At 42.1% G+C, this 13,956-nt stretch overlaps 1 protein-coding gene and 1 non-coding gene across 5 annotated transcripts in view; both read left to right on the forward strand.

The window, feature by feature from the left end:
* Nucleotides 1-3,225: 3,225 nt before the first annotated feature.
* Nucleotides 3,226-13,956, forward strand: part of RAF1 (Raf-1 proto-oncogene, serine/threonine kinase) — a 73,937-nt gene continuing 63,206 nt past the window's right edge. For all 4 annotated transcript variants that reach the window (XM_066245381.1, XM_066245383.1, XM_066245379.1 and 1 more), the window contains exon 1: nucleotides 3,226-3,601. The gene's annotated coding sequence lies outside the window, so the exon portion shown is untranslated. The remainder of the gene's footprint in view (nucleotides 3,602-13,956) is intronic.
* Nucleotides 8,102-8,242, forward strand: LOC136314781 (U4 spliceosomal RNA). Its single transcript, XR_010727367.1, has one exon. It is a non-coding gene; the product is annotated as a U4 spliceosomal RNA (small nuclear RNA).

Here is a 13,956-nt window from a genome sequence, read left to right on the forward strand (position 1 = left end):
GTCTTTAATTCTAGCTTGCACCCGGCAGGCAAGTAAAAATACACACTGGGCTCCAAAACCCAGTCACATTCAGTGCTCACAAAGCCACTGACTTATCCAAGTTTCCTAGAATCAAAGGTTTCTAGCTCACCAGCTTTATTCTCCTCAGTTCCCCATCTCCTTCCTTATCCCAGATACAAACTCTGCAAAAACTGGCATCTCACTCAGCACTCCGCCATCTTGGCTGCTTCTCCTGGCCTCCTCCACGTGGCCTTTCTCTGCTCTCCTCTGCTCTCTCTTCTAATGATAATCTCAGGAACCAAGAGCGCAAGCTCCTTTCTGCCCCTATTTTATAGTGTAGATTCAAAACCTTTAATCCAATATACAAAATAGGGAAGTCTCTAATACAGTCACTTTCTGAGGCATGATGGGATTGTACCACCCCACCTCAAAAAGGGTAGGAAAGGCTTAATCCCAAAACCAAGCCCCAGGCTACAGGGATTCTGCCTGCCTTTAGCCCACCCCAACTCACATTAATATCACCTGGGTGACAGCCTCCTCGTGTTATCTTTAACAAAGTGAGCATAATACATTTTATCTGCCCAACACCAACAATGTCCCTGCCTGAAAATAATCCTTTCTTTCATTTATAGCTCCCTTGCACCACCCTTTTTCCTATAAAAATCTTCCATTTTGGTTCGAAACCCTGGGCTTGCCTGGTCAAGGCACATATGGGAGTTGATGCTTCCAGCTCCTCCCCACCTTCTCTCTCTGTCTCTCTCTCCTCTCTCTCTCTCCCTCTCTGTTTCTCTCTCCCTTTCTCTCTCCTCTGTAAAATGAATAAATAAAAAAATTAAAAAAAATCTTCCATTTTGTACCAGTGCCTTCTAGTTGCTAGATGAGATGCTGCCTGATCCTTGTATGGCTCAATAAAGCCAATAAATAGATCTTCAAGATATTCGATTGAATTTTTTATTTTACTTTATTATTCCTCATGGCTCCTCCATATTCAATGCCTTTGTCTTTCTCTTGCATTTATTTTCATGTTGATCCACATACTTCTGTCATTATTTCCTCTTCCTGCTTCACTTTATTTTTCTTTATATGGCACATGTTACTACCTGAATATTATTTATATTTTCTTTTGGTTTCTCATGATGAGAAGGCAGGGGTTTTGATTATTGTTGACTTCCCAAAATTTAGAACAAAGTGTCTGGTACATAACCACTCTCAAAAATTTAAATGAGCATTGCATACAGCAGTTGTGTACCTGTGTCTGAATAAATATTATACTGTAACATGTTCTACTTTTCAAAATATATTGTCTTGGGTTAAAAAGAAAATCAGTTCAGGGCATCGTCCTGCAGCAAAGGGGTTGCTGGTTTGATTCCCCAGTCAGGGCACATATAGGAAGAGATTGATGTTTCTGTTTCTTGCTCTCTCTCTTCCTTTCTCTAAAATCAATAAAATAGTCTGACCAGGCTGTGGTGTGGTAGATAAAGTGTCCGCCTGGGATGCTGAGGACCCAGGTTTGAAACCCCAAGGTTGCAGACTTGAGGTCACTGGCTTGGCTCTAGAGGCCCCCACCCACCTCAAGGCACATATGAGAAAGCAATCAATGAACAACTAAGATGCCACAAGGAAGAGTTTATGCTTCTTATCTCTCTCCCTTCCTGTCTGTCCCTGTTTCTCTCTCACAAAAAAATAAAATACAATCAATAAAATAAACATTAAAAATATCAGTTTGGTGCGGAGGACCGGGGTTCGATTCCTAGCCAGGGCACACAGGAGAAGCGCCCATTTGCTTCTCCACCCCTCCGCCGCGCTTTCCTCTCTGTCTCTCTCTTCCCCTCCCGCAGCCAAGGCTCCATTGGAGCAAAGATGGCCCGGGCGCTGGGGATGGCTCTGTGGCCTCTGCCCCAGGCGCTAGAGTGGCTCTGGTCGCAACATGGCGACGCTCAGGATGGGCAGAGATACCCCCTAGTGGGCAGAGCGTGGGCGTGCAGGGTGGATCCCGGTCGGGCGCATGCGGGAGTCTGTCTGACTGTCTCTCCCTGTTTCTAGCTTCAGAAAAATGAAAAAAAAAATATATATCAGTTTATAGATCTAGCTCATTCTCTCTTTTTTTTAGATTTTACTTATCAGTTTGAGAGGGGGGGGACATCAACTCCCGTATGTGCCTTGCCCAGGCAAGCCCGGAGTTTTATATTTTTATTTTATTTATTCATTTTTAGAGAGGAGAGAGAGAGACAGAGAGAAACAGAGAGAGAGAAGGGGGGAGGAGCTGGAAGCATCAACTCCCATATGTGCCTTGACTAGGCAAGCCCAGGGTTTCGAACCAGTGACCTCAGCATTTCTAGGTCGATGCTTTATCCACTGCGCCACCACAGGTCAGGCAAGCCTGGAGTTTTAAACCAGCGACCTCAGCATCTAGGTGGACGCTTTATCCACCATAGGTCAGGCTAGCTCATTCTTTTCAACAAATGGATGTAAGCCTTCCATACTATGGGGGTAACCGGTTTCCTATTTAATCCACATTCTTCCGAGTGTATCTCTAAGGCAAACACTATGGCAAAAAATACCTTAGCACACACTTTTTGTCCATATGTGTATATATTTCTCTAGGATTAGTGCCTGGAAGTGGAATTGCTGGAGCGGTCTGTACATTAAACATGTCAATAGATAATTGCCCTCCTCTTGCCAGTGCTGATTGAGGGAGGGTATACGACAGGTTTTCGTTACTTTGGACCAGGCTGGGGATTAACAGTCTTTTTAACTTTTTGCCAGTCTGATGGGGGAAAAGGAACCCTCAATATTCAGATGAGGAAACTGAGGCTCAAATTTTAGGGATGCCTCCACATAACCGCTAAGTGGTTGAGTCGCTACTCAACATCATCCCAAGTGTCCGACTCCGGAGAAGATGCTCCAAAGTTGGACAGTCTTCTACGCCCAACATCCTAGAGTACTTCCGGGCTTTGTGATACTGGCAGGTTGGTCTGCCTTCTCTAGGTCTCAGACCCCTTGGAGGGAGCCACTCTCCAGCCCTTTTCAGCTGCCGACAGCCCGTCCTCAGGGATAGACAGTACCCTCTCTACTGCAGACCCCTCTGTGAAATGGCGACCAGATCGATCGCGAGGCCACGCCCCTCTCCTGGGAGGCGGGGCCTGAGTTCAGGCCAGAGAGATAGATGCCCGAGCCAAGTGTAAAGTCAGCTGCCAGGAGGGCTCGCGCAGAAGCAGAGAGCCAGTGGCGCCGCAGGTCGGGAGGAGGAGCCCCGAGCGGAGAGCTTGCTTGCCTGGGCTGCCCGAGAGTTTCTTCATCGCGGGTGCTGGGGCCGCCATTTTAGATGGCGGGAGTAAGACGAGAACGAGCGTGAGACGGGAAGGGTTTTCTGTTACTTTTTTGGGGCCCCAAAGAGGGCCAGCTGGCTGGACTTTGGGGCGTGTGCCCTGGGGCGCGGAGCGCTAGTGTGACGATGCGGGCGCTGCCCGGGGCCCCGTCCCCTGGGTTAGGGACGCGCCGAATGTGACCACCTCCCGCTCCCTCACCCGGCGCGGGGAGGAGGAGCGGGCCAGACGCTGCCACCGGACGACGGGACACGGAGGCGGCCCAGCTTCTTCAGGTAGGCGGAAGGGCCGAGGCCCGGGGGAACTGGGCGGCGGGGTTGAGGGGCCGGTTTCCTGGCGACTGGGACTGGGCGGCGCTGTGTGGCCCCGTTTGGTGGGTGGAGGGCCCGAGCCAGGCCGCTGTCACCCCGGGTGGCGTTGGCGGCCGGGGGCCCGGGGCCCGGTGTCATGGCCGGCGAGCCGAGTTCTCACATCTCCACTCTAATTTCCTTGTGTTTCGGGGAAAGGTGCCAGCGCCACCCCTGTACCCACCCGGTGCACATTCCTCATATTTTGGCAATGGGAAAAGCCTCCCAGAGTTGCCCCGTATTGTACTGTCATTCAGATGAGCTAATTCCTTTTCTTTCTTGTCTTGGAGTGGGGGACTCGGGCTTGCATCTTCTCTTAAGGTACGTCACTCAAATGACATCCTTTTTAGGGAAGACGAGAGAAATCCGGGAAAAGAGGAGGATATGGGTCACTGCCGCACCACAAAGGCAAGGCATTGGGATCTCGCCTTGGGTTTCAGGACTCTGGATTACTAATGAAAGGTTTGGGATGCGTATTCTGAGATTGGTCTCGGGATGCTTTGGCATGAAGATCCAGAACTGACTTTTCGTAGGGAGTGAGTGCCGCCAGGACGGTTCAGTTCTGCAGCTGCAGAGGCTCTGCAGCGCTAGGCGATACCCTGAAGAGAGGAGTTGGGACATCAGAAGAGACGAGAGGCAGCTGTGTTCATTCATTGTTTTCTGTCCAGAGCTCTGGGTGTGACCTTTGGTATTCATTCTCTAGTGGGAAGAGTGATAGGATCTTCTATGTCTCCTTGAGACGTGACCGGGTTCTAGAGGATCACATAATCCATGGAGGGATGAATTCAGCGCACGTTCACTGGGTATTTCTGCTAGCCTTGTCCTTTGTGGGCTGAGGGGAGGGAGTCTGCGCTCGCCCCTATGGCGTGAAAACAATGCGCTCTGATAGGGGTGGATTTACCAAGTGTTCTGGGATTTGGAATGACGAGTTTTTCCATGGGGGAGTTGAGGAAACTTTTCCACTGAAGGGGACATTTGCGCCTAGTTTTGGACTGATGAGTAAATTCTCACCAGGTGAGGAGGAGAGGAGAGCATTCAAAAGTGAGGGAACAGCTGGTACAAAGGCATAGAGACATGCCGGGGTGGAATGAGTTTGGGGAGCAGCAAGTAGCCTGGGGTTTTGGAAATGGTGAGAGATGAGGTTTTAAAGGAAAAGTTGTCTAGACTGTGAGGGATCTTTGTTGAAGATAGTGAAATAGTTTATTTAATTTGGATTATTTTATTTTTTATTTTTAACATTTTTACTTATTGATTTTTAGAGAGAGGAAGGAAGAGAGAGAGAGAGAAACATCGGTTTTGTTGCTCCACTCATTCATGCATTTATTGGTTGATTCTTGTATGTGCTCAGACTGGGAATGGAACCTGCAACCTGGACATTTTGGGAGGATGCTCTAATCAACTGGGCCACCTAGCCACGGCCACTTCGGAATATTTTAAACGTGTTGCTTATTATTTTTTCCTGCTGGTAACTAATTTTCCCCTTTCTCTTGATGTTGAAGTGTTGATAGTAATCGAAAAGATTTACTTTGTTAAACCCAGTTAAGGACATTTTTGAATAAATGCTTTACAATGAATAAACTGAGCTTATAATTCCTTGGGTTTCTTGGAGAAGATTCTTTGTTATAGTTGCTCACAAAAATATTGACTTTATAAATGTACTACATTTTATTCATATTACATTTTATTGTATATTTTAAATTGATTTATTGGTTTTAGAGAGAGAAACATCAGTTTGTTGCTCCATCCTTTCACACACTCATTGGTTGATTCTTGTGTGTGCCTTAACTGGAAATCATATTGCAACCTTAGCGTATTGGGACCATGCTACAACTAACTGAGCTACTCTGCCTGGACATCATACATTTTAAATGGCTGTTGGCAATAAACACATACTCCCCAGTCTTATGGAAATTGGCAGATTATATAAAACATCTGAAAAAGTGCAGAATGCAAGTGGGTATTTTATTTTAGTAAATGTTTTATGCAGTAAACTGTTACTTTGGATTGATTCCATGGATTCCAAGGATTCCAATTCTGTTATAAAGTCTTTAGTTTTATTAACATGCTTCCCCTAAATATCTGTATTGTGATTAATGCTGTGCCAAAGTGATGATTGTTATCATTAACAGACTTCAGCTAACAGTTCTAAATCTTTCTTGGATTGTGATGCTTATAATGCCACTGAAGAGCATTAAGATTCTTTTGATGGTTATGGAAAACTAGACTAGACTTTGAGTGTTGAGCACACAATGGAATACGTATACAGATGATGTATTATAAAATTATACACCTGAAACTTATATAGTATAATTAACCAATGCTACTCCCATAAATTGAATTTTTAAAAAATCGTTTGGCTTGTTTTCATTCTTATCACTTCAAGGACTAAGCTGTTTAATTTGCAACAGAAACATTTGACCCAGTTGAACACTGGATACTTGGGAAAGTAAACCTGTTACTGTTTCTGTTGTAAAAGCTTATCTTTTATGTTGGTGTTTATGATTATAAGAGTAGTGGAATTGCTTAGTCTTGTTAAATTCTTATCAATAGTTGAAAAAAAAGTTATGTCTTCAAAGTAGAAGGCTTGAGTAAAATATATTAAAACATTTTATGGGATTTGGTTTAGAAGAAAAAAACAGTGAGAAACAGATTAAGCTAGTCATATATGATGAAAAGTACTTCAAAGATGAAATGGCTAATCGTTAAGCATCAAGTGTTGTATTATTGCTACTCTGAAACCATTTGTTTTTAGTTTAAAACATGCCCTTTGTGAAATCTGCAGTAGGTGGTCTGCTCTGAAGATTAAACAACCTCTTGGAGCTAAATTAGACTTTTCCAGAAGCACTAGATTACTTATTGAATGGAAAATATAATTAATAACTTAAAGTTACTTTTTCAAGTAGTCTGTTAGTAGATGTTTGATTTATTACATTTTAATTTCAGATAAAACTTTGTTGGTAACCTACTGTCTAAAAATAGAATAATGTTACATGAGGGAGTGCTTTTGTTTGCATGTTAGGAACATAATAGGCCATACATAATAATCCTGGTTTTGGGAGGAGCTTGTTAGCCAAACAGCATGCCTTAATGTTGACTTGCAGGAGAGAATTTTAAATATTGCCTTTGAAAGGCAGTGGACTAATATGACAGTAGGGGGGTTATGAAACCACAGAATCGTCCTTTGACTTGAGAAGGATTTTTGTTTTTTAAATTGTGCAGATCATGGAAGTCTTTATTTCTTCAAATCAAGGAACACTGGGCTCTTTTAGGATTAATTTGTAGGATTTAGGTTGTCTTATTTGTGTGTATATAGTGGTTATATATGTGTATGGATGGATACGAATTCATATTTAACATACTAGATTTAGAAAGTAATACTAGTTATTTGTGTTAAATTCAATTAGTATTTTAGGTATAGGGTTAAACTACTTTGCCTATAATTTTCATGATAGTAATGGCTAGATATTTTATTCATGCCTTAAAGTTGTAAATAAAAATTCCTTAATTATGTATTAAAGGTTTCATTTTAAATTTTATAGTGGTTGAGTCACCTGTTGTTCCTTCGTTTCTCCCTGAATACTTGTGTAGTGCTCAGTGATTTTAGTAGTTAACTTCAGATGTTAGCCTTTCTTCTATAATTACTCCTAGGATCTCAATTTAACCAAGGAAAGAAAATGTCAAGTGGGTGTTGTTTCTTTGTTACTGGTTTTGGCCCAGGCTATCTGAAGTCTCTTTGGCAAATCACTCAAAAAGTGTATTAATTGCTTCACATTCCAATCAGTGTACATAGTTTTTCTTGAGGAACACTTGACACATAGTTTTATTTTTAGACTAAATTCCAAAGGGACTTTGCTGGGTGGGGATTAACAATCCTAAAACCAGTTTAGAATTTAAACATTTTTGTGATTCAGAGACTGTTTATAATTTTGGTTAGTGAATTTGGGAGGCAGCAGGCAATGGCAATCAATGGCAATCGACACAGTATGTCTGATTGTTTCTGAGGACCTTGTGGACTATACCGGTATCATTTTCTCTTTCTGCTTGTTGGATTTCATTTACTGGCATTTAGTAGCAAGAGTAAGTACATATTTACTGTTTCGATGAAGATTTTTTTTCCCCTTATTCTTTCAATCTGATGTGGAAAGCTAAAGTTTTCTGATTTCTCAGAAGTTACTTAACACTAGGCATCACAATTGGACAAAGCTTTTCTCTGTGCATGTACATTTTTGATGGAAGAGTCAGAATAGTTAATGTTTATGCCAGTGTGTTTTTAAAATTGAGTTTTCATTCCTAAAATGGGTATTTTGTAGGTATCCTTTTCAGCCTCAAATAGCCTTTTTTTAAAAAACACTTTTATTGATTGGTTGATTTGAGATAGAAACATCAATTTGTTGTTATTTATGCATTCATTGGTTGATTCCTGTATGTAGCTTTGAGCAGTGGCAGTATTGTAGCCAGTGAGGTTTATCTGAGGCACAATTGTTTCTAATTGAAAACTTTTCCCTGTATGTACCCTGACTGGGGGATTGTACCTGCCAGATATGGTGTGTCTGGCATATTGGGGACGCTGGCCAACTGAGATACCTGGCCAGGGCTCAGCCTCAGATAGCTTTTAACATCTCTTCTTTACTTAGGCTTGGGATAAATGAAATCCACTTTCCTTGGAAGAACATGACTCTTATTCTCTTTGGCAAGTCTCATTAGGAAGCTCAGAGTTTCTGGGAGAGGCATTTCTCTGAGTCCAGATAGATCATTCAAAAAGGCGCTCCCATTTGATTTAACAAACTTTATTTACAGTAGGAAAAACTGCAGAGTTCAAATGTTAGACAATAATAAAATGATTATGTAAACTGTGCTATAGACACTTGATGGTTGCCAGGGGCTAGAGGTAGTTGGGAACAGTGATGACTGTGATAGGATTTTCTTTTGGGGTGATGCAAGTATTTTAAAATTGATTGTGGAGATGGATGCACAACTCTGAATATAATAAAAACCATTGAATTATACAGTTTAAATGTATGATTTGTATGATATATGGATTATATCTTAAGCTGTTAAAAATTTTTTAAACCTCCATGTAGGAAGAAAATACATGTAGATGTTCACAATGGTTAAACAGTAAACATAAGGAAAAATGTTCCTCTTTATACTTTCCATATTCTCTGAATATATTGCTTTTTGTGTGTGTGACAGAGAGAGAGACAGTGAGAGGGACAGATAGGAACAGACAGGAAGGGAGAGAGGTGAGAAGCATCAATTCTTCATTGCAGCACCTTAGTTGTACATTGATGGGGGTAGGGTGGGGAGAGGGCTATAGCAGATTGACCCCTTGTTCAAGCCAGCAACGTTGGGCTCAAGTGAGCCTTGCTCGAACCAGATGAGCCCCACTCAAGCCGGCGATATTGAGGTTTTGAACCTGGGTCCTCCGCATCCCAGTCCAATTCTCTATCCACTGTGCCACCACCTGGTCAGTCTATATTGCTTTTATAATAGAAAAATACATTTAATAAAGTTAAATCCATTCAGTTCATGGTATGGACCCTTATATCACTCCAAACGTTCATTCATTTTCAGGTTAAATTAACCATATTTTTGAGCTTCTTTCAACTACTTTCTACTTTAGATTAGTTCAGGCTTTTATTACTATAGTATTTGCCTTGACTGTTATTTTTTATTTTAATTTTAAATTTTTTATTGACTTTAGTGTGAGAGGAAGGGGGAGAGAGAGAGAGAGACAGGAACGTTGATCTGCTCCTGTGTGTACCCTCACAAAGGACTAAACCTGCAACTTCTGAGCTTCAGGACAGTGTTCCAACCAGCCAAGCCATTCGACCAGGGCAGCTGTTAGAACCTCTGAACTGAACTGTACTCCTTTTTCTTATTCCTTCCCATGCTAGTATATTATCCACATTATTGTCAGATTCACTTTAGTTATTTATTTATTTATTTTAGCAAGAGCTGAAGGGGGAGAGAGAGAAGAACATAAAGTTGTTGCTCTGTGTGCCCTGACCAGGGATTGAATTGGCAACCTCTGTGCTTCGGGACGGTGCTCTAACCAACTGAGTTGTCCGCCAGAGCCAGATTCACTTTCTTTTTTTCCCTTTTTTTCTTCTTTTTTTCCTTTTCTTCCTTCCTTCCTTCCTTTCAGTGAGAGGAGGGGAGGCAGAGACAGATTCTAGCATGTGCCCTGACTAGGATCCACCTGGCAAGCCCACTAGGGGGCAATGTTCTGCCCATCTGGGGCATGCTCCATTGCTTAACAACTGAGCTCTTCTTTTTTTTTTTTATTTTTTTTTTATTTTTTTTTATTTATTGATTTTTTAATTGATTTTTAGAGAGAGGGGGGAGAGAGAGAAGGGGGAGGAGCAGGAAGCATCAACTCCCATATGTGCCTTGACCAGGCAAGCCCAGGGTTTCGAACCGGCAACCTCAGTGTTCCAGGTCGACGCTTTATCCCACTGCGCCACCACAGGTCAGGCCTATTCTTAGCGCCTGAGACAGAGACCATGGAGCCATCCTCAGCACCCAGGGTCAACTTGCTCCAATTGAGCCTTGACTATGGGAGAGGGGGAAGGGTGGAGAAACAGTTGTGCCCTTCTGTGTGCCTTAACTGGGAATTGAACCTGGGACATCCACTTGCCAGACCAATGTGCTACCATGAGCCTAATGGCCAGGGCCCAGATTCACTTTCTTAATGTGCAGATTTTTTTTTTTTTTTTAATGAGAGGCAGGATGACAGAGACTCCTGCATGTACCCCAGTGACCAGGATCCACCCAGCAAGCGCCCAGCCTGGCAATGCTGTACCCATCTGGGACCCACTGCTCCGTTGCTCAGCAACTGAGCCATTTTAGTGCCTGAGGCGAGGCCATGGAGACATCCTCATTGCTCGGGGCCAACTTTGTGAACCATTTGAGCCATGGTTGCAGGACAGGGATAGGGAGGGGTGTGTGCCTTGGCTGGGAATCCAACATAGGACTTTCACACGCAGACTTTCAACACTCTACCGCTTAGCCAACCAGCCAGGGCTACATTCTCTCATGAATTTGCCTATTCCAAGTACTTCTTTTTTTTTTTTTTTTTTTTTTTTTTTTTTTTTTTTTTTTTAAATTTATTTATTTATTTATTTTTTAATTTTATTTATTCATTTTAGAGAGGAGAGAGAGAGAGAGAGAGAGAAAGAGAGAGAGAAGGGGGGAGGAGCTGAAAGCATCAACTCCCATATGTGCCTTGACCAGGCAAGCCCAGGGTTTCGAACCGGCGACCTCAGCATTTCCAGGTCGACGCTTTATCCACTGCACCACCACAGGTCAGGCTTCCAAGTACTTCATATAAGGGGAATAACAGTTTGTAATTTTGTGTCCGGCTTATTTCACTTAGTGTGTTTTCAAGGATTATTCATGTTGTACCATGTGTCAGAATTTCATTTTTATGACTAAATATTCCTCTGTGAGTGTGTGTGTGTGTGTGTGTGTGTGTGTAATATTTTGTTACCCATTTATCTGTTAATGGACTCATGTTTCTACCTTTTGGCTGTTGTGAATAATGCTGTTGTGAACATTGGTTTACAAGTCTCTGTTTTTAGTTTCTACTTTCCTTTGAGATTATGCCTAGGAGTGGAATTGCCAGATCATATGGTAGTTCTGTTTAACCTTTTGAGGAACTTCTAAACTGCTTTCACAGCAACTGTATGTTTTATTATACATTCCCACCAGCATCACATGAAGGTTTCAGTTGCTCCATATCCTTGCCAACACTTGTTATTTTCACTTTTCTGATAGTAACCACCCTAATAGGTATGAAGTGGCCTTAGGCTCTTTTACCCCTGCTGATTAGCTCTATTAGGCAAAGTAGTGGCTTAGAAGTTGGCTGTACTTGGATCTGATAGACTTTTTTTCTCCCTTGTAAATATATTTGTATATAATATTCTTCAAAGAGATAAATTAATTACAAAGTGACTCATCATTTTTGAAAAGAATCAAGTTTTTGATAAGCTGGTGCATGTAGTTATTGTAACCACCTTTCTTTTTTTTTTCTGAAGCTGGAAACGGGGAGAGACAGACAGACTCCCGCATGTGCCCGACCGGGATCCACCCAGCACGCTCACCAGGGGCGATGCTCTGCCCCTCCCGGGCGTCGCTCTGTTGCGACCAGAGCCACTCTAGCGCCTGGGGCAGAGGCCAAGGAGCCATCTCCAGCGCCGGGGCCATCTTTGCTCCAATGGAGCCTCGGCTGCAGGAGGGGAAGAGAGAGACAGAGAGGAAGGAGAGGGGGAGGGGTGGAGAAGCAGATGTGCGCTTCTCCTGTGTGCCCTGGCCGGGAATTGAACCTGGGACCTCTGCACGCCAGGCCGACGCTTTACCACTGAGCCAGCCAGCCAGGGCCTGTAACCACCTTTCTTTATACCTTCACCGCTTTTAACCTAAAATATATTCAGTCAACTGGTTAAAGATGATTTCAATTAATGTTGGGTGATGAGACATATTTTAAAAGTAGGGTACTCAAATATGTATAAGAAGATCCCATTTTTATAAAGAAAAATATTTGAGTACATATGCATAGAAAAGACTAGATACATATGTCCACAAATGTTGGCAAGAGCCATCTATAGGTTATTTATTTAATTTTTAGATTTTTTTTAATACTTTATTTATTGATTTTACAGAGACAGGAGAGAAAGGGGAGCATGGAATGGGAAGTATCAACTCATAGTTGCTTCATGTTAGTTGTTCATTGCTTGCTTGTTGTATGTGCCTTGACCAGGGAAGCCCAGGGTTTCGAACCAGCAACCCTGGCATTCCAGGCCAAAGGTTTATCCACTGCACCACCACAGGCCAGGCTAATTTTTAGATTTTATTTATTGATTATTTTGAGAAGGAGGGAGGAAAGAGAGAAAAGACGGAGAGGAACAGGAAACATCAACTCGTAGTAGTTGCTTCTCCTGTGTGCCTTGACTGGACAAGCCTGGGGCTTCAAACCAGCAATCTCAGCATTCCAGGTCGATGCTTTATCCACTCTGCGATCACAGGTTGTTTATTTTTGTATTTATTTTATTTTATTTTTAGCAAGAGAGAGAGAGGGACAGATAGGGACAGAAAAGAAGGGAGAGATGAGAAACATTCTTCATTGTGGCACCTTAGTTGTTCATTGATTGCTTTCTTATATGTGCCTTGACTGGATGCGGGGGTGTCCGGCCAAGCCACTGACCCCTTGCTCAAGCCAGTGACATTGGGCTCAAGCCAGGGACCTTGGGCTGTATGTATGCCAGAGACCTTTGGGCTCAATCCAGTGACCATGGAGTTTCGAACCTGTGTCCTCCACGTCCCAGTTTGATGCTGTATCTACGGCTCTACCATTTGGTCAGGCAATTTTTGTATTTTTCCAATTTCCCCTCACCATGAACATGTTTTATAATCAGTGTATCTTTTTGATTATTAAGTTGGGAAATAAAAATGACTAAAAAACCTTTATACATATATATGATACCTGTATGGATTATAAAAGCATGGAGAAAATCACCAAAGAATATTAGGTTGTTGATATAGGTTACTTGGGGGATTTGACAGGAAAAGAAAGGGAAGGGTAAAGCAAGGCAAGTGTTAATAAAAAAGACCACTAATCTATATATCATTTAGATGCTATTGAAAAAAATAAAAGACAAAAATTTTAGAGGTAACTGAGGAAGAAGACAGGTTGCTATTTATAAATGAGTGTTTTTGTTAAGTCATTGAATTTGAAAATTTAAAATAAAAAGAGAAAAAGTTGTATAAAAGGTGGCTCTTCATCATTAGATTTGTTTCTTTCTAGACTTTTATTCCCTGTAAAATGGTGACTGATTTGGAGATGAAAAGCAAAACTTGGGTTAAAGATTTCAAACAGAGTGACTTAAAATGAAAATGGTGGAAAATTAATTTGTGGCAAGAGTTAAAAATGAAATTTGTTACAGACATCTTTCACTGTGGAACTGTTGCTTTAACATAATTGTTTTGAACTAGCTAATTTTTAACATTTTAATATTGATTACCTTTTGAAACAGAATTTTTTCTAAATTTGTGCAGCCCTGCTTGTTCATTTTTAGAAGGGTAGAGTGTCACATTTCTTCATGTGCGTCTATGCTGGCAAGTCATCTGATGGAGTTACCAGTTTGTGGTCAGAAGTTGAGAAAGACATGAGGAAACTCAAAATATTGACACACACACACCACCTTGCAGTGCATTAGAGTGCCCTTTTGGACTGGTTGGGAAATTCTAGCCTAAACCTTCTCCTAACTAGACATAATGGTTTC

Source organism: Saccopteryx bilineata, chromosome 10, assembly GCF_036850765.1.
Source record: "Saccopteryx bilineata isolate mSacBil1 chromosome 10, mSacBil1_pri_phased_curated, whole genome shotgun sequence".
Lineage (NCBI taxonomy): Eukaryota > Metazoa > Chordata > Mammalia > Chiroptera > Emballonuridae > Saccopteryx > Saccopteryx bilineata.